The 25,060-nt window shown below is 37.0% G+C and overlaps 1 protein-coding gene across 1 annotated transcript in view; it reads right to left on the reverse strand.

Moving 5' to 3' along the window:
* Nucleotides 1-25,060, reverse strand: part of EIF4G3 (eukaryotic translation initiation factor 4 gamma 3) — a 371,582-nt gene that overhangs the window by 248,048 nt on the left and 98,474 nt on the right. The gene's annotated exons all lie outside the window — the stretch shown is intronic.

Raw genomic sequence — 25,060 nt, forward strand, 5'->3', positions numbered from 1 at the left:
GTGAATTAGGTTTTAGCCCATCTTATATATAAAAAAAAAAAAAAGGTGCAGAGAGGTCAAGGGACTTGTCACTGTCACAAAGCTAATAAGTCCTAAAGAGAGTAACACAAACCCACACCTATATAAATCGAACTTCCTGCCTTTATCAACCAAGTCATGCTGCTATTAAAGGATTCAGAGCTACAAGAGAACCTACAGTTTCCCCTTAAATACAACTTCCTCAATTTTCTGTGGCACAAACTGAGGCATGTCTAAAATGCATAGGTAACAAACAAGGCAAGTTGAGTGTCCAGGAGATAAAGCACTTGGCCTGGAGTCAGGAAGACCTGAATTTAAATCCAGCTTCAGGCACACTTCCTAGCTTGTTATCCATGAGAAACAATTCATTTCTGCCATAGTTTCTTCATCTGTAAAATGGGGATAATAGAACCTACTATTGTGAAGATCCAATGAGATTATGTTTATAACATGTTTTGTAGAGCCTTAAAGCACACTATAAAAGTGGCAGGTATATAATGATGTCATTCACACTAAAGGTTTCTAAGTGTCATTTTTAAAAAAAATCACTGTTATTTAATCATGTTCTTTTAAGAACTCAAAATGATGAGAAGCACTGATGTAATTAAGTGAGCTACCTATCCAGGGCTATCTTGGAAAATCATGAAATAGCCCATAGGATTTTGAGTTGGAAAGCAATCATTTATTTTATTAAGCAAGACCAAGAAGCCACACACTAACCAGGAATTGGGGGAAGACTGGGTAAAAATGAGTTAATTTTGGGAGAGAGGTAGATCCTAGTAGTAGCTACAAGCATCAGGAAAGGCCTCAAAGACAAAATGATCCTTAAGAAGAGCTTTGAAGGAAAGGAGAAATTCTAAAAGTAAGAGGTAAGAAATGAGTTCATCAAAGGGCTGAGGCACAACCAAAGCAATGGCATGGAGACCAGAGACTAAGCATGGCGTGTGAGGTACACTGTTCTCAGAAAAGAACAGCCTGGTCGGGCCAAAAAGTACATCAAGAAGAGTAATGTAAATAATAAGGTGGGTTGGAGCCAAAATACCATGTTAAAGGCCAGATAGAAGCATTTATATTTGATGCTAGAATTAATGGGGAGCCATTGTAACTTATTCAATGCATGAATGCGTGGTCAAAGGTGTTAATAATATTACTTTGAGGCCCACATACACCAAAACATTTAGAGCAACATTTTCTAGAATATCAAAAGAACTAGAAACAAAGTTTATGGTCATCAATTGAAAAATCTCTGTAAACAAGGTGTGGTAGATGAATTTAATGAATATTAGCATACTGTAAGAAATTACTAACATGGTACAGTACAAACTTTAATAGTTACGCTGCTTATCAATTTTGAATTTAGGGTAGAATATGGTATAAGATGTTGTTCTACGCCTAGGATCTGCCAGACTGTCTTCTGGTTTTCCCAGTAATTCTTAGTAAACGAGGGACTCTTTCCTAAGTGATTCATATTTCAGTTCCTCTTTGTTTCTTTGTTTCATCTGTTCCACTGATCTACTTTTCTGTTTCATTCATCAATACTAAAGAGTTTTGATTACTGATACTTTGCAATATAGTTTAAGTTCTAGAAGTACTGTTTCCCTTATATGTCTACTCCCATTTTCATTATCTCCTCATTGACATTCTAGCTCATTTGTTCCTTCAATGGATTTTGTAATTATTTTATCAAGTTCTACAAGTATTCCTTTGGATATTTGATTGGTATAGCATTAATTCTGTAAATTAACTGGCAATATTGGTATTTTTAACACAGTGCAATAGCCCAACCATGAACACAGAATATTCTTCCAACTATTTAAGGTGTTTATTCCTTAAAGAAGCATTTTGTAATTAAACCTATCCAAATACCAAGTGTACACTGGTGGAGTGACTCGGCTATATCTCATACAATCTGTAGTTATTTTGAATAACTAAAAACTATTTTTATTACTGCCTTTCAGATTTTGTTGCTATTCATGTTTATGAGCTTATTTTTTAGCCTGAAACTTTGATGAATCTATTAAATGTCTCAGTTAGTTTCTTCAATGATTCCCTAGGATATTTTCATTTAACCATCATGTCATCAGCAAATGGGGTGGATTTTGTTTCTTCTTTGGGGAATGGCTAAACAAATTGTGGAATGAAGGAAGCAAACAAGTATTTAAGAGCTTACTTCAGTCAGGCACTGTGCTAAGCTCTTTAAAAATGTTCTCTCATTTGATCTTCATAAGAATTTGAAGAAACTGAAGCTATCAGAAGTGGAGTGTCTTGTCCAGTCTAAGTGTCTGAGGCCATATGTGAATTAAGGTCTTCCTTACTCCAGAGCTCCAAGCCCAGCACTCTGTGCACTGAATGTAATAGAATACTTCTGGGCTATAGGAAATTACAAACATGAAGAAATATGGAAATACATGAGGTGATACAATTTTTTAAAAAATATGTTTTAAGGAATGGCTTTCTGGAAACAGTTAAGGATATGGGAGGAAATTCAGGTAATGAAAACCAAAAGATATCAATAGCTGTTTTTAAAATAACAAAAATGAAGAATATAGAAAAGCACGGGAAAACATATATGAACTTCTACAAAGTAAATGAACCAGGACTATCCAATCTGTCCAGTGACTTTAACAATGTAATTCAAAAGAACTTGAACAAAATAATCAAGCCTGAATGGTGCTAAAATAAAAGAGATATAAGGAAGTACCCTCCTCCCCCCTTGCACCAGCAGGGGATGATGGGAATGTGACACCAAACAAAATGCCAGGATTTAGGTAAATTACTATATATTTATGTTATCTTATTACAACTGGACAATCATTGCCATAAAGCAATATCTTTATTTCTCCTTCTCTGATTCTTTATTTCCCACTGTCAACAGCAGCGGTTTCTGTTCCCTCCTAAAGTCTTCCTCACAATGCCAGGCCCCTAACTTCCCAGGAGAAACCTAACCTCATACATACTTAATAGAGCAAGGTCTTTCTTCCCACTACTATACATCTCAAAATGCCTTGACATCAAGTTAAATTCTGTAAATACTAATCTCAGATGAAGAAGTAACCCCTCTTTGTAAAATGGCAAACCCCATTACTACAGGTAACTTTGACATCCTATCCCATTCAGCACTTCTAGCAAACTACTCCTGCAATCATCCTTCATTCCATATTCAGTGTCTCCTTATAGACTAATTCTCTCTGCTACCAAACCAATAAGCCTAGGTCTTTCCCATCTTTAAAATACTTTCTCTACACAGAGACTGACACATTGTGGCACAATACAATCAAATGTAATGGACTTCTCTACTAGCAGCAATGCAATGACCCAGGATAATTCTGAGGGACTTATGAGAAAGATGCTATCCACATCCAGAGAAAGAACTGTGGAAGCAGAAACACAGAAGGAAGACATTTCCTTGATCACACGGTTCAATGGGGATATGACTGGGGATGTAAACTCTAAATGATTGCCCTAGTTAATATGTTAATAATATGGAATATTAATAATGAGGAAATAGGTCTTGATCAATGACATATGTAAAACCCCGTTGAATTGCTCATTGGCTACAGGAGGAGGGAAGAGGGAGAGGAGGGAAAGAACACGAATCATATAACCATGGGAAAATATTCCAAATTAATTAATTAAATAAAATAAATAAATCTTTAAAAAATAAAATACTTTCTCATGGGTCCACTATAAAATAATTTCTCCTTATTACAAACTCCTACAAAAAACTGGCTACACAAGTTGCTTCTACTTCTTATTTCACTCATTTCTCAACTTGAAGCCTGGTTAGTGACCACATCACTCACTGGAATTTGCTTACTCCAACATTCCAAAATCTACTACCTCTAGAGGCATATAAAGATTTCTAGGTTTGGCACTTAAAAGACCTCTATAACCTGGATCTGAATCTTGTTCAGCATCATTCTGTTTCCCTCTTTGCTATTCCTCCCATACACTATTCCGTCTTGTTTCTATGCCCATACATAAGCTGTCCCCTTTGCTTGAAATGCATCACTCCTCAGCTCTGTCTCTGATAATCAATAGTGCCCTTAAATGTCCACTCCAATATGCTATATGAAAGCCTTCACTTTTGTCTCTGCATCCTCAGCATCTAGAATAATAACTAACAAATTATTAACTTCAGGGGTTCTATCAATTTCTGTTTGATAGATAACAGGGTGCATCAAGAAAAGGGTGGCCACAAGAGGGTAAATAAAGCATGTCATATGAAGAGCAGTGGAAGGAATTATGGCAATTTCACCTAGTCAGGATGGGCATTATAATGTCCATATTTAAAAAATAAGTTAGTGGTTCTATGTATTTTTTCGATTTTGGTTAGACATTCAACAGAGCAGATCATAAACTTCTCATGCCCTCTCATTCTTTGCTACTTCTTTCTTTATCCTTCTGGGAATCCTGCAAAAAAAGGCATACTCAAGATGCTGGAGGCTTTCCCCTAGGTTTCCTGGCAAAGCATAAACACCAAAGAAAGATGCAAATGGAAAATTTGACATCCCTTGCCACAGCTCCTGAAGCAGCCCACTATTTTTCCAGGCATCCAGCTCTGTAAGGCTACCCTCTACTTGGCTTATCCTGGGTAATGTATCAGAGGTTGCTGACATCCATGTGAGTTACTCCATGGCCCCTTAGAGCCATGTATCATGGGAAAATATATTGATGAACCTTTGCTTCAGGCAGAAACTGGGAGGCTATGACCCCACTTCACCCATTGGTTAGCAGGAGCTATCCAACACACACACACACACACGCACGCACGCACGCACGCACGCACGCAGAGAAAAAGAGAAAAGCCAATTATAGTTGAGGTAATGAATTTTCTTCAGTCACTTGGTTTTCCTGTTTGAGAGTTAAGCCAAACTCTTAAGTAATACAGAATCCACTGAAGAAGTCTCTGAAATGTTTCATAGTTTAAAATAGTGAGCAGATATCATCATTAAATAGATGGCTCTGAAGGAACTTACCATCTAAAGGAAATATTTCTTGTACGTGGAACTGTGCTCTGGATAACCTCCATGACAGATAAAAGACTTTTGTTTTGCAAATTTCTCCCTGTTTTCCACTCGACATTATTAGTCAGAATCTTGAGCAAAGTGACTTTTGTTACTACATCTTTCAAGGAATATTGTAAAATTCTGACATGGGCTTGGGAGCTGTCTTGGTGTAGGAAGCTTTAAGGGAGCATTTTGCTCTACTGAGTCATATTTTACTTTAATAGTTAACAAACCAGTAGCACAGTTAAGATCTTATATTCTTTCCATTTTTCTCAATATGGGTCACTATCAAATGACATCTGTAAAAGCCGTTCTGGCTCCCTGCTCTACTCTTTGTCAGATGCCCTCTTTGTGTATAGATAATTCTCATAAAGATTTGATAGAGAGAAGAAATGAGGCATGCAGGTCAAGAGTTGCTGATATTCTCTTTTTCAAATGAGTATTTATTGCCATCATTTCTTTTGACAACTCCTTACCCAACCCCACCCAGAAAGCCATCCCTTATACCTTATATTTTTTTCTTAAAAAGGGAAAACTCTAACAGTCAGTATTCCTGCTCTCTCTGTCCCCCTCGTTTCTGCCATATAAGGGGACATCATAACCTTGGTTATTACGATTTTGCAATATTCAATTTTGATTGCTTTGGTTCATGATTATTGTCATTGTTTTCCTGCTTCTATTTAATTCACTTTGCAAAAGTTCACTTCTTCCCATGCTTCTCTATGTTCATCAAATTTATAATTTCTTAGTTTCTAATTCTTTGCCAATTCAATTCAATAAACATTTATTAAGTATCTATTATAGATAGGTAAAGTGCCATGTGCTTAAAATACAAATGGGGGTGGGGGTGGAGATGAAAGGGAGGGACAGTCTTTGTCCTTAAGGAGTTTACAATCAAATGAGGGAAGATGAAAACCATGGGACAGGAAAGGGGAACTTCTAGGAAATTAATGATGATGACAATGGAAGTGGAATGCAGTTGATGGGGGGAATGGTATGGCTGTAAACCCTCTGGACCATCTTGAAATAGAGGTTTTTGTTCTTCCACCCTCCAATCAGTGTGGCAGAGGCTACTGAGAGTACTGTTGAGGTAAGAGTACCAAAGCTGATGCAATCTCCACGATGAGGATATTCCTAGTAGAGCTAGGCGGCACATTTCTTGGGAACAGGATGCCAGTGAAGTTGAATCTAGAGATTGCAGCTGGTGGGAACTCCCCCAAAGGTGCTACTATAAATAATTACCATGTAGGGACCTTTCTTTTAAAATATCATTAAACTCCTTTGGGCAAATATGGCATTGAAGACAAAGCCCTAAGCACAGAATCAGGAAGATCTGAATTTAAATATGGCATCAGATATTTCCCAGCTGTATGGCCCTGGGCAAGTCACTTAACTTCTCTCTTCCTCAGTTCCCTCAACCATAAAAAAAGATAATAATAAAAGCACCTGCCTCTCAGGGTGGTTGAGAGGACCAAACAAGTTAATATTTGTTAAGCACTTAGCCCAGTGCCTGGCACACAGTAGGTGCTTAATAAATCTTCATTCCCTTCCCTTTCGCCTGCCTTTTTGTTAGCTACAGCATAATTAATTCTTTGAAATATCATTTTTTGATTGTCTATGAATATATGTTTTATGTGTATTCCTCATAAATAATTGATTTTGGGGTTCTTCTAATTCATCCTGTTAGCCTCTTCCCTTCATGTTCCCAGTTGACTGCTAATTGTTTCTGACCTTCCATCATTTTCTATTCTTTCTCCTCTTTTCATCAGTATTCTTGTAGTCTCACATTCAAAAGAAGTACCTTCTAAAAGAAGTCGGGTCTGAACTAGTTAATCTCTAACTGAATAGGGAGTTCTGCTCCCCTGCCAAATCCAAATCCTCATCTATGACTTGTATAATTTTTCTCTCTTTTTCATCCCATTATGATTTACTCTCAGAAGTTAACTCAGCCCTTCCTCTTAAATGCTTTCAGTCCATAGAAGTGTGTCATTTTTTTTTAATGGGGGGGAGGGAGAGAGATTTGAAGTGAAAGGAGCTTAGTGACAGTAATAGAGAGAGGAGGACAGAGGAGAAGGAAAGGGAGGAGAAGAAAGTAAGAAAAAAAGAGACTATCAATGAAACCTTTTTCAACATATAGACAAAAATAGAGGGATTTCAGAGAGAGACAAAGATGAGCAGATCAGCTTTGAAAGTAATGTACTAAATTTATTATACACTTTTTAAAAAGTTGTACATAAAAATTGCTATTTTATATACAATAGTTTTTGTTTATCTTTATATAGAAATACAATATTTCTATGTAAATATTCACATTTATTGATGTCAAGTTCATAATAAAGATGAAAATTTGTGAAAATAAAAAGAATGTACATCAATGCAGTTTGTGGAACTATGATATGGTTCAAACATTTTAAAGAAAAATGAGAAATACACTAAGAAAGTGAGTAAAATGTCTGTATTTTGATACAGACAGCTTACTATTCTATCTACTCAAAGACAAAGTAAAGAGGAGGTGAAGGGGCAGTTCTATACATTCAAAGTATTCATAACAGCACTCTTTTGTAGTAATAACAACTAAAAACAACATAAGGCCCTGACTGGGGAATGGTGAAACAAACTGTGTTGCATAAATGAAAAGAGCATTACTATGCAATAAAAAAAGATGACTATGAACTCAGAGAATGACTTCTATCAACTAATGTAAAGTACACAGAACTAGAAAAACAATATACACAATGATATAATAGGGTATTAATGTACAGTAAACTATACAGATGATGAATACAGAGAAGCCTGGGAAGATCTATATGAACTGATACAAAGTGAAGTAAGCAGCCAAGCAAACAACCTACAAAGTGCTTATAACAACATAAATGGAAAGGACAAACATCAAAAATCAAAAGTGAAAAATTCTAAAGCTCAAGCAGATCTTAAACATCGAAAGATGAGAAGACACCCACACACACTTCTTAGAGAAGAGAGGTTCACAGGTGTTACGTGCACAAATTTTGGTACTTTTTCAATGTATTGATTAGTTGTGCTGACTTTGTCTCTTTTTTTTCTGTCTTTAATAAATAAATAAATACTACTTGTTACATGAGATGGGGGAAGAAGAGGGTAAGGACACTGGAGATAGTTACGATGTAAATAAGAGAAGACATCAACAAAAACACCAACATTTTAAAAAATATAAACACATAATGACTACAATAATGTACACAGAAAAAAAAACTAGTACAACAAATAATGCTGTTATTCAAATGAGCAAAATTATCTGGAGGAAGGTGGGTAGAGAAGAGAAAATAAAGTATTACTATTACCCCTTACCTTAAAAAAAAAAAGTTAGGGTCTCTGAGAGTAGAACACTGAGCTTTCTCAAGTTCAGTTAATAGTGTAATTATGCCATTCTTTATTTTTTCCTCTTCTTTTTTATTCTGTTATAAATTTCAGAGTAGGAAAATCAAGAGAATCACTCAACCTATGCCACTTGAACTGTGCAAGGTTCAGATACATCTATCACTGAAAAGTATAATCTAGGTTCTAATGAATCAATCAACCAGCTGTTAAGATTTAGATTAGTCATTTAGATTTAAACCTCAACTTGTATTGCTGTTGTTTAGTTTTTTAACTGTACCTGATTCTTCATGACCCCAATTTGGAGTTTTCTTGGCAAACACACTAAATGGTTTGCCTTCTCCTTTTCCAGCTCATTTTCACAGATGAGAAAACCAAGACAAAAAGAGTTAATTGATTTGCCTAGGGTCACCATAGCTAGTAAGTGTCTTGAGGCCAAATTTGAACTCAGGAAGATGATTCGTCCTGATTCCAGGCCAATGCACAACCTTTAGGCCAGTGATGGAGAACCTTTTAGAGACCGAGTACCAAACTGCAACCCTCACACCACACGTGAGCTGCCCCTTTACCCCAGATAGGGGAGGGAGGAAGTGCTCCTATTGGATTGCTGGGCAGAGGGGCAGGTGAAGTGAGAAATGTCCTCAGGCACTATGGAGAGGATGAAAGGAGTAGCATTATACCATCCAGCTGCCCCATACATCAATGCAAACGTCACTAGATGAAAGAGAGTGCCATTCACCAGAAGTGGGCATGTAATGGCTGAAGAGCCTTGGTCATGACCTGTGATAAGTTATCTATGAAATAGCAGTCAACTGAGAGCCTAGGGCTCCTTCCTTCTCCCCTGAGCCAAAAGCAAACTTTTTAAACTTCAGAGGATTCATAAAATTCTGACCTTCCTAATACTATCCTAACAGTCCTATAGCAGCTACTGCCAGTGTTTGCATTAAAAGCTATGGGGAATCTGGGCAGAATAAGGAAAGGCAATTATAAGGCTCTACAAATAGCCCAGCAGAAAGGCTGCATTATACTTAATAGGAACAACATGAAATCTCCAGCAAAAAGGTTTCCCCAGAATGACAAATTATCCTATTACCTAATACACACTCTAAGTTTGAGTTTAAAGACTGTACTGGCAGAAGAATGTCACCAACTTTGGGAACTAGTTGTACTAGAGTTGGAATCAACTATTCCTAATATTCCACATTGGTAGACCAGTCCTTCCTAGAAAGTTAATTAAGTCTGGTCAAATAATATCAAAAATCAAGCTGGGGCACACTACAGCATTAGAAAACTACTCCCCAACAACTCTCAGACGCAGAGGGAGTCAAGAAGCAGCCACAGTCTAGTACCCTACCCATCAGTGTGAAAAAGGATTGAAAAAGTAGCTCCAGGGGAAGAATATATATGAAATGAAGAAATTATTTTAAAAAATACCAATACAAATACAAGAAAAGCACCTTAGGTGTTGTCAAGGATGAAAAAAAGAATTTAAATAAACTATAAAAATAGAACAAAATCCAGGGTATTAGGGAAGATTTAGAAAAATTATGAAGGTGCAAGAAATGGAGCTTGAAGGACTCTTCAAGACCATCTAGTCTGAGACTTTTATTGTATAGATGGAGGGTGTGAAGCTCATCAAGGGAAAACAAGAGACATAGTAATTATGTTAAATTTAAAAGCTTTAGAAGAAATGAAATAAATGCAAAAAGAAAAGATATGGATTGTAGAGAAAATAGTTGCAAGTACCTCTGATAAAATTCTGATTCTAAAATACTCTGGAAAATGCTAAGTAAACCTAGATGAATAATCAATCTCCAATAAACAAAGTTTAAGGAAAGAATTGCCAACTAACAACCACTCCAAGAAAAACTGAGAATTTAAACTATATTTAGTAACTACAGAAATATAAATGAAAACAATACTAAATGGATCAATTTTTTAAAGTTCAAATACATGTACAATGTTACTTTCCAAATTAAAGTAAAAGCAACATCTTTTCCTTTGGTTAAGTCAATCAAAAAAAATGGAAAGAAGCATGTCAAGTTAATCACAATGACAATGTTGGATGGTTTTATTCAATTTGTTTATAAGAAGTTATTTTGGAGGCATCAAGTCAAATGACCACCAAAACAAAGTGTAGCAATTAAAGAATAAAATTCAGAGGAGAAAAGGGGTAGGGAAAGGGTGAGAGATTTGTCACAAAAAAGGGATGTGGATTCACAGGAGGATGCTAGATTTAAAATACCCTATTTAGACATTAGAAGTTAGGGCAAGAAACAAAGTACGAATTTAAAATGTGGCATATCCCATAAAAATCAGGGAGCTAAAAGTGAGAGAAAATGTTGTAAACTGACAAGAAAAGATCAAAAATATGGGTAGGTAGCACACTTTGGGGCTTTTTTTTTAAAAGATACTGTGGGAAAAGAAAAGCATCGAAAAGAGCACAGGACCAAAGCACAGAGTGAATGAAAAGAAGGTTTCTAAGCAAGACAGGAGTCAATTGATGACTTTAATAAATTCAAGTCATCAAATCTACCTAAAGAACTGGCATGTGTGAAAAAGGGTGGAAATAATAATCCAACATGTATGCATGACCAGAACAAATTCCTAGAATTAAAGAAGTTTGAAGAGAAGAGAAACACACAATCACATACTTTTCATAATATTGGATGGAAGGGCAATTCTTGATCAGAAAAAGAATAGAGGAAATTACGGAAGATGAAATAGATAATTTTCATTTAATAGAACTAAGATAAGAAAGGAAATAACTGACTGGGGAAAGAAATCTTTCTATAAAAATATCTCTGATATACAAAGCAAATAGAAACACTATGGCTTGGTGGACAGAGAACTGGTCTTCTTGAAGTCAAGAGGATGTGATTTCAATTTCACCTCTGAAACCTCGACTACATGCCCCTGGACAAATTACTTAATGTCTTAATGTTCTAGACAACTCTCTGAGACTATGTTGTGAGTTGTGCACATGCCAACATATATTAAAGAGTCACTCCAATTGACAGTTCCCTATACCGACATAGCCACAGATTCAGTCCCTATCCCTAACTAAAGTATATAGGCAGAAATACAAAAAAGTAAATGCCACTTCCCAATAGAAATCAAAGGGTATGAAAAAAATTTCCCAGGGGATTGTAAACTCTGAACAAGTATATGAAAGAATGTTCCAAATCACTAATGAGAGAAATAAAAATTAAAGCAATCTTCAAGTTTCTCACTTTGCACACAGCAAATTGGCAAGAATGACAAGACAGGAATAATCTCTGTGGAGAGGTATGGAGAAAGAGAATCTCATTAATGCATTATTAATAGATCTGGGAATCAGTACATCCTTTCTGGAAAATAATTTGAAACTGTATAAATTAAGTCGTTAGAACATCCATCCCTTTACACCAGAGATTCTACTGGTAGTCATAAGCAGGAACTCTGTATCCTCAAGAAGATAACAACAAAAAGAAATGTTTCACATTCACCAAAATATTTGTAACACCACTTTTTGTGGTGAAAAAGAACTGGAAATAATATAGATGCCCACCAGTTAGGGAAAACAAAATCACCTGTGGTACATAAATACTACAAACTATTACTGTGCTGTAAGAAAGGATTAATGAGGAAAACAGACTAGCATGGACTGGATGATGTACAATGAAGTAAAGAGAAGCAGAACAACAATATACACCACCATCACCACAGCATAAAGAACCACAATGAGCAAGAGAAGACACCTCTTACCCCACTTCTCTGCAGAGGAGGGAGACCATGCCTGGGAGTGGAGGAAGAGACACAGTGGTAAACATAATATAAAAACAAAATCATTTCTAAAAAAGAAAGAAATATTGTGGATAATATAAAAGTGGCTACAAGGACACAGGAGACCTATTGCATCAGTTTTCAAAAGAGAAAAAAAAAAAGATTGAGTCTAAAAAACTATTTAACAGTAAGCTGTTAAAATTCCAAAATTATTACAGTCTTTATTTGTCCGTATCATATTATCATTATTGGTGTTATTAGAATTATGTCATCATCAAATATTTCCTGAGAAAGTTTTTGGTGTTTCTCCATTGAGTATAATGCTACGGTTATGGCTTAAGATACATACTATTCATATGTTTTTTATCATATTTATACTTTTTATCTTTTAAAAGGTCTTTCTATGCTTATACTTTACAGTTTTTAGCCTAAGTGTTGTACTTTTCAAAGGCCTTTTCTGAATCTACTGTAAACCTATGATTTTAGATTTTCAATATAATTATGTTGTTTTCCTTAAGCTGAACCAATTTCACATGCATTGTATAAATACAATTTGATCATAGAAAAGTAATATTTTGAATATAGCACTGTAGTCTTTTTGTCAAGATTTCATTTAAAATGTAAATCAAATGTTCATTAATGATGGTGGGTCCCTTTTTGCTTTGCTTTCTTCTGATTTAAACATTGTTTCACTGTCTGGCTCATAAAAGAGATGAGTAGAGTGTTTTCTTTTTCAACTCATGAAAATAATTTCTGTAGTAAAAAGTATTAAAATTTCTTTTAAAATCTGATAGACCTGAAAGACTTATGATGGGGAATGCTATACACCTCCAGAGAAAGAACTATTGGAGTCATCTTTCACATCAGTGTATTTATGGTTTTATTTTGGGGTTTTGACTATGAGTGAGTATGCCCTTTCAAACAATGGCCAATATAGAACTGTGTTTTGCATGAAATTAAAAAAATCTGATAGAATTCACCTGAAAACCCATCTGGATTGGGCTGTTTTTTCTTTTGGTAGTTCCTTTATAAATAGTTTGATTTTATTTTCTGAAGCTTGATATCTCTATATCAAGTTCCATTAATTTAGGTATTTCATATTTTGTTGGGTGTTATTCTACTTCTTTTAAGTTCCCGGTTTTGCTGGTATATAACTGTAGGTTAATAGCAGGTAGTAAGGCAATGCAGTGGACGATAGATTGCTGGGCCTGGAATCAGAAGATCTGATTTCAAAGCCAGCTTCGGATACTTACTAGCTGTATGACCTTAGGCAAGTTTCCTCAGCTATAAAATAGGAAAATAATAGCACCTACCTCCCAAAGTTGTTATGGAAATCAAATAATACTTGTAAAATTCTTAACAAAGTACCTATAGGCCCAATTAATTCTTTTTAGTTATTTTCTGTCATGTTTTTCACCTTATTCATCTTTTTATTTTGGTGATTTGAATTTTCTACCTCTATTTTTAACACATGTTAAAGTTAGTCATTTATTTAACCTGTACAAGTAGGCATGGAAGCAAGAGAAAAAGGAGACATCCAATGACTATTACAATGTTAATAAAAAGATCAGTAACAAAGATCATGTAATTATAATCATCAATCCTGGCCCCAAAAAAGAGCTGGAACAAGGCCCCCTTTCTCCCTACCTCTCTGCAGTGCTGGGAGATTGACAGGCTGAAGAAAGGTACTGCCTAGTTTTGCTCACTTTTCAACTCTTGCTTTTTTATTCTTTGTAATAAAGAATGGCTGGGGGAAAAGCATGTATATAATGAATAATTAAGATTATGTTAAAGAAAAGAAAATATATGATATCAAGCAGAAAATGGCCAAACAACTTGTGGTACACTAATGTGGAGGTGACTACACTCCCAGAAAAGATGCCCATGACAAATGCAGAGGAGATGAGAATAACATGGGCTGGGAAAAAGTAACACATATAACTGCCATATACATGGAAACACCACAGCTGTAGGCTGATCAAACTTGGCCCCACAGAGGAGGGGCTAAGGGAATGGTGAAGGGGGTAGTGGGGGCACAGTTCAGGGTAAAAGAGGGAGACTCTTGTCTGCTGGGAATGTCATGTTGAGCTGAATATTACTCAGATTTGCTCAATTTAGGTGTTTTCCCTTCTTTATTCTTTGTTATTAATGATGACTGGCAAGAAGGGAGAGGAATGCATTATAGGAGATTTAAGTAATATAAAATAAAATGAAATAGGGATATAATGATCACCAAAAGCCAGAATGACCTTAGCAAGAATATACCACACCAAACTAACTTCCTTTTTCAACAAGGCAACTAAATATGCAGATTAGGGAACTCCTATAAATATAGCAGACCTCAATTTTAGCAAAGCATTTAACAAAGTCTCTCATCCTATTCTTGTGGGAAAAATGAAGTGCCGCGTACTATATAACAGTCCAATTATGTGTATTCCACTCTCAGACCAGCACTCACAGCCATCAACTGGGGAGGTGGTTCCTATGGAGAAGGGGCCAGATATCCCCATCAACTGCCAACCAACTGCCAACCAACTGCCAACCAACTGCCACACACATAGCATCCAGGCCAGCCTAGCTAAGGCAGCCAAATACTCTTGGGAGAGAGCAAAGGCATCATGTGCCAGCAAAGTCGAATGACCACCACTCTAACTACCAAATCCCCTCCAGAACCTGATGGAGATAGCCCAGGATCCTGAACCAAGAGCCTTGGGAACCATCAATGTTTCTAGCCCAGGGCCCTGGGAAACTGTGGAGGACCTGGGAACTGCTCCTACAGGTGTGCAGCCACAGCTACTGAAGACACAGAAAAGTTCTTGTTGCCAACATCCTGGGTACTGTCAGATGGTTCATTTTATCAGTGCCAGTACAACCTAGGGACCATGGGACCCTTCCATCTGACTTACAGCTGAAACTTTCCATATGTATTGTCCTCCCCAATAGATGCAAGAACAAAGAGTGTCTTACTTTTGCTATGTGTATTCCCACTGCCTGGTAGCACAATGCTTTACACAAAGTTGAGCACTTAAATGTATAATCCATTCATTCATGAATTTGGAAATGATAGAATGTCCAGGTCCAAAGAGTTCTCATTAAAGATGCAACGTAAACTTGAAAGGAGGCTACCAGTGGACTTCTCCAAGGCTGGGCCCTGAATGATTCCAAGCTTTTTATTTTGTTATAAGACACAGAAAAAGACAAAGATGGCATCCTCACTGAAATTACATTTGACACAAAGTTAAAAGGGTTAACATAATGACCAAGTCAGGATTCAAAAAGTGATTTAATGGGATGAAATCTAAAAGGCATATGGTGAAGTCTTGCCCTTGTATACAAACAAACTTTCCAAATACACAATAAGAGAAGCATGGCTAAAATGCAATTTGTTGAGTCTGGTGGCTTTAGTGGACTAAAATCTCAAAGAATCAAAATGTAACAAGTCAGTCAAAAAAGCCCAAGTAATCTGCTATTGGCATCCCTTCCAGGCACAAGTAGTATACTGTGTGGTTCCCTAGTCAGACCATTTCCAGAGTTGTGTTCCCTTTAGGAAGAAAATAAGCAGTGATGTTTTCAGAAAAGAACAAACCATGATGGCAAGAGTACTGAAAGGAAAAGACTTTCAATGAAAGGGGGCTATTTAACAGCAAATCTGGAGGCTTTTTTCAAATACATGATATGAAAGTGGGATTATACTAATTGATTGAGTTTGGTCTCATTTAGTGCTACTGAGGCAGATTTTTAAGATTGGGGTACTGAAGAAGAAGTAGGCTTCATCAGTCATCTAATATCCACATAACTCAAATTCGGAGTCCCTGAAGAACTCTTATCTGAATAAAGAAATCAAATCTGGATCCTGAGGAGAAATACAGGACTAAAGTACAAAAGGTACAGATAGACTTTGTCTTGATAAAAGGAAGGTATTTCTAAGATAGAAAACTATTCGCCAATAGAAAAGTCTATCTTTTAAGAAGAACCTCTATTCCTAGAAATGTTCAAGAGTGTTCATGAAGAAAGAACTCTAAATTCTGTCAGTGCTATTGATCACACAAGGAATGGCTCCATTCCACTGAGGGAAAGACAAAATTACTTTCAAAGTGATTCCTAACTTTAACATTCTATAAGTAAGTCTATACTGGACATTTCAACAAGAGAATTTTCACAAATTAAATGATTAGTGGGAATTCTATTTCTGATTCCTTTAACAATTAAAATCAATAGTAAGGGGCAGCAAGGTGGCACAGTGGATAGAGTGCTAGGCTTGGTCAGGAAGACCTGGGTTCAAAACTGACCTCAGATATTTCCTAGCTTTGTGACTTGGGCAAGTCACTTAACCCCATTTGCCTAACCCTTGCCTTTTTGTCTTAAGAGTTGTTACTAGGCCAAAAAGTAAAGATTAAAAAAAAAAAAGAATGAATGAATGAATGAAAATCACTAATAATAGTAAGACATCATCATCCATAGACAGAGGGACACTTCCTGAATAAGATAAAGACATTAAACATATCATTTCAGTGGATTATTTGATTAATCTGAAACTTTATCAATATTGTAATTACTTGAAGATCAAAGGATTAAGAATGAGTACACTTTTTAAGAAAAAGAAAAAAGAAAACTATTGATTTAAGATTTACCCAGACCTAAATTCTCTAAACAATTTATCTAAGGTTAAAAAAATACATTTTAGTAAGAAATATTTTTCTATTGCCTTTGGTCCTGCAGGCCTCGACAAGGTTATCACGGGACTTAATGATAATAGGGACTTTTGAGATTACCTAGTCTAACCCTTCCATTTTCTAGATTGGGAGGGAAGACCTGAAGTTCCTAGTGATGTTTAAAGACTTGCCCCAAATCCTATAGTTTGAAAATCAGCCAGAATGCAAGCCTCCCAAATCCACTGTTCTTCCTAAGATGCTATATAGTACAACCCAATTTAAGAGAGACTATTCCTAGGAAAGTATTTTGAAAACATTAAAGTGCCATCCAACTGTTGAGAAAAAAATGAAACGATCATTTAACTAACTTTTTTTTAAGAAACATCAAATGTTTATTATGTCTTAGGCATTGTACTATGCCAGGTACTGAGATATAAAGGGAAAAGCTACATCATAAGCCTCGCTCTCCAGGTCATAATCTAGTGGGGTGAAAGACTCATTCTAATGAAGTTAGCTATCTTCAATGTGAAGACAGATCATCTTTCATTGATAAAAAGAAAAGTATTCTAACTACTAACTTGGCATAAAAATAACAGGTCCATCAAAATCAGTCATTCCAGCCATTTAAAGCCATATAAGTAAAGAAATTCTAAGCTAGTTCTGAGTGACATATTTTTTCTAAACTCAAGTAAGAAAGATGTCTAAAAAACAACTGCAAAACAGACACCAAAAACCTTAAACATAATAAAAATGTTTGACAAAAATTCTTCATGGAAACATAAGACTTCTAGTCAAAAGATCCAAGTTATCCAAAATAGCTGCTTAATAAACCACTAGTAAATAATAAAGCAAAAAGCTAACTGGTTGACTAGAGATGTAAAACATGAAGACTTGTGCTTAATACCATCTTCAATAAAGTCTAATAACCTAAGGAGACAGAAGGATCAGGAAGAGAGGGCAAAAAAAGCATCAATTTAAAAATATATTCTTAAATATCATGAAAGAATGTTTGCAAGTACATCTACTTGAGTTTCAAGAAAAAAAATACTCTGGGCCTTTGGTGACATATGAGATAGTGCAGGGCTTGAAGCCTAGGAGAGAACGGTTCAAATTAGGCTGTGAACCTTCTCAGGTATGTAGCTTGGGCAATCTGCCTAATCTCCCTCATCTTCCAGGAGGGGACAGTGGGAGCACCAAGCATTGGTGTGAGGTTTAGAAGATGGGGAAAGGAAGAGGTGGAGGAGAAGGGAAAGAGGATAGGAGGAGGGAGAAAAGGAGGAAGGAAAGGGGAAAGGTAGTGGAGGGATAATAACAAAATGCCTTTACACAATTTTAAAGAAATATTATCATTTCCAAAATCTGGTACTTAGTAGACATTTAATAAACGTTTATTGAATTTAAGTGAACTAAATGCTTTTCATTTTCATGTTTATTAAATATCTCTCATGTGCCCAGTACTGTGCTAAGCACTGGGGAATCCAAAGACATAACAGTTTCTGTTCATATTCTAAAAAGGGAGACAGCATGTACACACATAAAAGGATATACATTACATGTACAAAACTAATTCAAGGGAAATTGGGGGAGAAAGGGCAGTAGCAAGTGAGGGAGATGAGGACAAACATACAGAAGGTTCTGCTTGAGCTGAATCTTGAAAACAATTGAGATTTCTTGAGGAGGGAGAGCATCCAAGACAGGGAGGCTAGCTGCACGAAGACCTACAAACAGTATATAAGCCTAAGCTCTCTAAACTCTACTAAGAGCAGTATTTTTCCAACTATAACAACTTGCCTCTCTGGCTCTGCCCCCACTCCACCCCCTAGACCAAGAGGGTGCCTCACCCCCCACCCCAAATAGGGAAGGGAGGAAGCACTTTCATTGAGCTGCTGGGCAGAGGGGCTGGTAAAGTAACAAATGTTGGGTGATGAGGCGCATGAAGTGAGAAGGAGGAAAGTGGCCTGAGCAGTTGGCTCAATCTTAGCTCCTCTCCAACCCCACCACAGGAATCACCTTCACCACAGACTCAACAGCCTGCTGTCTATGTTGCACTCTCATGCAGCAAGTGAGTTCCCCTACCCCCCCAGCACCTCACCCCAGACAGGGGAGGGGGGCAATGCTCCCATTGGGCTGATGGATGAAGTGAGGAATATCCTCAGGCACATGGAGAGGTAGACGGGAGCAGCTCTACCTGAGTCCCTTTGTCTTTGTAGTAAGGAACTCTGGTGGACAAATGCAGGCCCACGGAGAGGGCACACATGCCCTCTCTGTGTTTGCCATCACAGGTCTAGTTACTATACAGTTATTATACAGGAAATTGAAGGAACACAAGAGCACAAAATCAATGTATCTAGAGGACAACAACCAGGCTGGAACACAGACTAGATGGATTTAATTTAAGACTGGAATGGTAGGGTAGCAAGTTATTTCAAGGGCTCTGAATGCCTGGTGTTGGCATTTGAATATCACTTAGTAGCATGATCTATATTCTGCTTGGTCCAAGAAGACAAAACAAAGTCAAATGAGTGGGAATTCTAGAGAGTCAGATTTTAGCTAAGGATAAACTGTTTAACCATGTAAAATGCACTAAGTCTCCTGAGGGCAAGAATATTTTTGGCCTTTTTTGCTACTGCTTGAAACACTATGGACTACAAGCACACACAGCAGGTAATTCCTACAATGTTACTATTACTACTGTTGTTCAATAATTAAACAGACAGCCTTGGGACGCAGTATACTTTCCATCACTGAAGCAATTCCAGCAAAGGCTGGATCTGGATAGCCACTTGTTGAAGCTGGTGCAGATATGATTCATGCTTCACCTAAGGGTTGGATTAGTTTGGGTTTGTTTTTGTTTTTTTTTTTTTGGCAGGGGAAGGGGATTAGATCTCGAGGGCAATTTGGTAAAGCATAGTACTCCTCAAAATCTTGTTTAAATGCATAAAATAGAATTAAGTAGATTAAGAAAATTTTTTTAGCTTTTAACAAAGAGATTTCCTAAGATGGTACAATAAGAACAGTTGATATAACATTCCTCCCAAAGGTCTGTGGCAAAGGATAGTTCATAATTCAGGATCTGGAATTTCTTTCTCTCTTCATAAAGTCCTCAAAGACTTAACGAAGATAAACAAAGAAAACAAATTCTAGTGAAATAAAGTTATTGAAATATTAAAAACAAATTCAGATAGCCCAGGTTAAGAAACTCTGGACTAGGGGGGCAGCTGGGTAGCTCAGTGGATTGAGAGCCAGGCCTAGAGACGGGAGGTCCTAGGTTCAAATCTGGCCTCAGACACTTCCCAGCTGTGTGACCCTGGGCAAGTCACTTGACCCTCATTGCCCACCCTTACCACTCTTCCACCAAGGAGCCAATATACAGAAGTTAAGGGTTTAAAATGAAAAAAAGAAAAAAGAAACTCTGGACTAGATGATATCTAAAGACCATTCTAGGACCTTCTAAATCCTTTACTCTTATGATGTATATGAAATTAAAATCTTTGGGGGCAGCTGGGTGGCTCAGTGGACTGAGAGCCAGGCCCAGAGGTTGGAGGTCCTGGGTTCACATCTAACCTCAGATATTTCCAAGCTATGTAACCCTGGGCAAGTCACTTAACTCCCATTGCCTAGCCCTTACCACTCTTCTGCCTTGGAACCAATACACAGTATTGATTCTAAGACAGAAGGTAAGGGTTTAAAAAAAAAAAAAAAAACAAAATCTTACCTCGTCGTGGAATATAAATGGAAATGGCCCAATCAGGTCTAAAGAAGTAATCAGTCTTGAAGAAAACATTTTCAAAACCCTTTTGCTGTTCAGTTGTTTCAGTCATGTCTGACTCTTCATAATCCTATTTAGGATTTTCCTGGCAAATATAGGAGTTGTTTGCCATTTCCTTCTCCAGTTCATTTTACAGATAAAGAAACTGAGGCAAACAGGCTTATGTGACTTGCTCAGGGTCATAGCTTCTGCTGTTTTTCAAAGAAGATGGATGACATCACAAGGTGATGTCCTGACCTGTCTGTGAATTGCATTTAAGTGAGGCAGAGTTGAACAAAGTCATCAGTCTCAATCTCTCTTCCAGGGATCAAAATCCAGTGGCAGGACAAAAGTCAGGATGACTGGCAAATGGCCTTGGATGTAATGGATGACCATGGGCATTCCCATGTCTGACCAAGCTCTACTCTTTCCAACAGTGCTTGCTTCTACTACCCTCATGGCCACTGGAACATAATATTACTCTTATCTATCCATTCTGTTAGAGGAAGACACGTCATGTCACACAGCTAGTAAGTGTTTGAGACGATATTTGAACTCAAATCTTCCTGACTCCAGGCCTAGTATTCTATCCACTGCACCACTGAACTGGTCCATAAAAACCCTGGGCAACTTTATCTCTCTATATATATGCTAACCCTGAAAATGTCAAATAGAAACAAATTATTCCAAAATTATTTTTAAAGCTAGAACACATGAACTCGTTCAGATTGTTTTTTTTCAAACTTAAGTTCTCTTTCCCTGTTCTTACCCCTACCCATCACTCAACACACTATTATTTTAATTTAATAAATATGTCTACTTCTTAGAAGATGTGTTGTGAAAAAGTGGTGGTTACCAACTTAAAAGGTTACTCATTTACAGTACACTGCTTTTTGCTTTGATCCCTCCTAAAGAAACAGAATAGATTTCAATTAAGGTATGGCTGACAAACTGGACATATGATCATAACTCTTCCTATGTGATCAGACAATAGTGATAAATAACACAAAAGACAAGAATTTTTTAAATCTTCTAAGTCCAAACCCTTCATTTTATCAAGGAGAAAGTAGGGCCTAAAAAGAGAAAAATAAGCCTCTATACTTGCCCATACAGGTAACACCAAACCCAGAGCTGTAAGAATTCAGACCTCCAGAACCCAAAGACTAATCTGGACTTTGGTCTCTAACTCAGGTCTCTCTCTTCTCCAAATCATCCTCCACACAGTCCCTAAAAGGCATTTTTATGCCATAGTTCTAACTATATTACTTTCCTGCTGAATAAACTTGAGTGACTCCCTGTTACCTCAAAGATCAAATACAAATTCTTCTCAAAGATTCATCTTAACCAAAAAATTATAAACGTGATACATGGTTCATTTGCTATTACATTAGAGGCAGGTTGAGTGTCGAATGTTTGCTAAGGAAAACAAAACTTAAGGACAATTATCTCTACTGCATTTATCATAGGTGGCCAAATTCTCTGCCTTGATATTCTTACCAATGGGAGTTTGTAACAATAATCTCCCCAAGTTCCCCTTTCTTTCTTATCTGCTCCTTTTCCATCTCCTTTGCTAGCTCATCATGAATGCTGTGGCCCCTGAATGTGGGTGTTGCCCAAGGCTAACTTTCCTGGACCATCTTTTCATATCTATTAATAACTTCATGGACTCCCATGGGTTGAAATGTCTCTATGCAGATGCCTGGACTTCAGTCACACACACATCACCAACTAACTGCCTTTTGCATATTTCAATCTGGAGGCCCTAAAGGCATCACAAGTTCAACATGTCCAAAACAGAACTCATTATCTATTTCCCTAAGCCTTCCTCCTCTTCAGAAGTTCCCTAATAATATCATGACTATTCTTCTCAGTCTCTCAAACTTGCAACATCGACATTGAAACTGAATCACTGTCATTCAATCCACATAGCCCATCAATTGTCAAAACTTGTTCCTTCATCTATGGCCTCTTTCCCAGATGCCCCTTTTTCCTCTACAACATAACTAACTCCCTTTGTTCATTACCCCTCAGCTAGATTATTAAAAGGTCTCCTCATCGGTGCCCCTGCCACAAATCTATCCCCATTCCAGGTCACCTTTCCAACTGCTGCTAAAGTAATTTCCTGGAAGAGAAGATTTGATCATGTGTCACTAAAGAGACTCCCTTCTGATTCTGGGATAAAATAAAAACTTCAGTTTGCTTTCTAAATCTCTTCACAATTCAACCCCAATCCTACCTTCTCCAACTTTGTTAGCATTATTCTTCTTCCTACGGATCTAAGGTCTAGCCAAGCTGGTCTTCCCTGTTCTCCATCTTTACTCTCTTGCACAAGCCTGGACTGCACATCCTCATAAACTCAGGATATCTTCCTTCCTTCAGGACACAACTTATGTACCACCTTTGGTATAAAGGTGTCACAGCCCTCTAAATGGAATTCATTTTTTTTTTTTTTGAGTCAGCATGGCTTAGTGGATAGAAATGGCCTTGGAAACAGAAGGGCTGAGATGTACAATCCTATTTGCCCAGTCCTTAGCACAGTGCCTAGCACACAAGAGGCACTCACACATGTTCGCTGACTGTCTTAATCTTAGTGTTCCAAGCAACTAAGACTGTAAACTGGAGAGAATGTGTCAACCGACTGCCCCCTGGCAGAAGAAGTCTGCACACACATACCAATGGTATCAGACTTACCCTGGGGCCACAAAGTGACTCAGAAAGCCACAAATTCATATTATCTATAATTTACTATCTTTTTACTTATTTTGTGAAACATCTCCCAAATATATTTTAATCTGGTTCCTATGATATTTGGGAGTTTTGTTTCAAAGTACATTCACTATCCTGATTATCTTAATGTCTGTCTGTATATACTGTATTTCCCTAATATAAGTTTCTTATATGGAGGACTGATTTTTGTTGTACTTGAGCCCCTGATGCCTACCGTGGGACCTTGCATATCTTGATTAATAAATGCATTGTGATTGAATGAATGAATGAATGAATGAATGAATGAATGAATGAATGAATGAATGAAAAGCAGCTCAAATAACTTTATAGGCCACCCTATCATAACCACCACCACCACCACCCCCAGACCTGGCTCCCAGCTATCTCTCCTGATTCTTGGGTTGTTGGCTCATATCACCATCTCATGAGGCACCTGGGCCATCTTCATACCAACCTATACTCCTCTCCTTCCTTTCCAGAGTTCTCTACCCTCTTCCCAGTACTGTCTCCTTTCCAGCTCCCCTTTACATGTTGTCTTTTGTAAGCTTCTTGAGGGTAGGGATTGTCTTACTTGTTTGTTTCTGGATTCCCAGAGCTTAGCAAAGTATCTATATCACACAGTAAGAGCTTAAGAAATGCTTTTTTGATATCTCTTGACTATTTCAGGACTGTTATGAGGCAAATGCTTTGTGAAGTGGAACATGCTGTGTGAATTAATAGATCACATATTGAAGTCCACAAAATACCACTGCAAAAGCCATTCACCAACTAATAAGTGCTCAAAGGATATGAACAAATGTAAAGTACTCCAAACAACTACTACTAAGAAATCCAAATCCAAACCACTTCACACGCTGTCAGCAAATTGGCAAAGATGACAAAAATAGAAAGAGTCAGATTGGAGGGCTATGGGATGACAGTCACTCTAATACACTGATGATGGAACTGTGAATCAGTACAATCATTCTGGAACATAATCCTGGAATTATGTAAATAAAGGTGCTAAAAGTCCATATCCTACATCATGATTCCACTGCTAGCCACATACCCCAAGGACACTGACCAAAAGGGTCCATAATCACCAAAAAATTTATAGCAGCACTTTATGTAGCAGAAAATCATTTGAAACATAGTAAATGTCCACTAAATTGAGTAATGGCTAAACATTGTGGTATATGACAATGACTATGATGAACACAGAGAAGCATAAAAAGACGTACATGAACTGATGCAAAATGAGATAAGCAGATCCAGGAAAACAAGATATATAATAACAACAATGTAACTGGAAAGAATAATCACCAGAAAACAATCAAAAGTAAATGCTGTAAAACTACAAAAGAACAAGATTGTTCTAAAAAAGAGATACAAGATATCTTCCCCTTTCCTTTGCAGAAGTGCCCCCCCCACAGATGGTGTACACTGTATATGATATTAGATATTTTCTTTGTACTGATCAGTTTTGCTGAATATTCTCTTCTTCCTCTTTTTCTTTTCTTTTCTTTTTTTTTTAAATTCTTTGCAATAAGGGATGATTCTCTGGGCAGGGAAGGAGGAGAAATACATGAGGAATATGAGGCAATGCAAAAACAAAAGATAAAAATTTAGTTTAAAAAACATCAACATAAACTAGATGAAATACTTTGAATAAGTAATTTTCCAGTGTCACCTTCAAAGTCAATGTTAAACATTGCATTTAAACTCACTGAGTTTGCTTTAAAATATATGGCTACAGAACTGATTTCTTTTCCATATGTGTTGGTAGATGTTTTATACACATTTGCAAA

Source organism: Gracilinanus agilis, chromosome 3 (assembly GCF_016433145.1).
Source record: "Gracilinanus agilis isolate LMUSP501 chromosome 3, AgileGrace, whole genome shotgun sequence".
In the NCBI taxonomy this organism is placed as follows: domain Eukaryota; kingdom Metazoa; phylum Chordata; class Mammalia; order Didelphimorphia; family Didelphidae; genus Gracilinanus; species Gracilinanus agilis.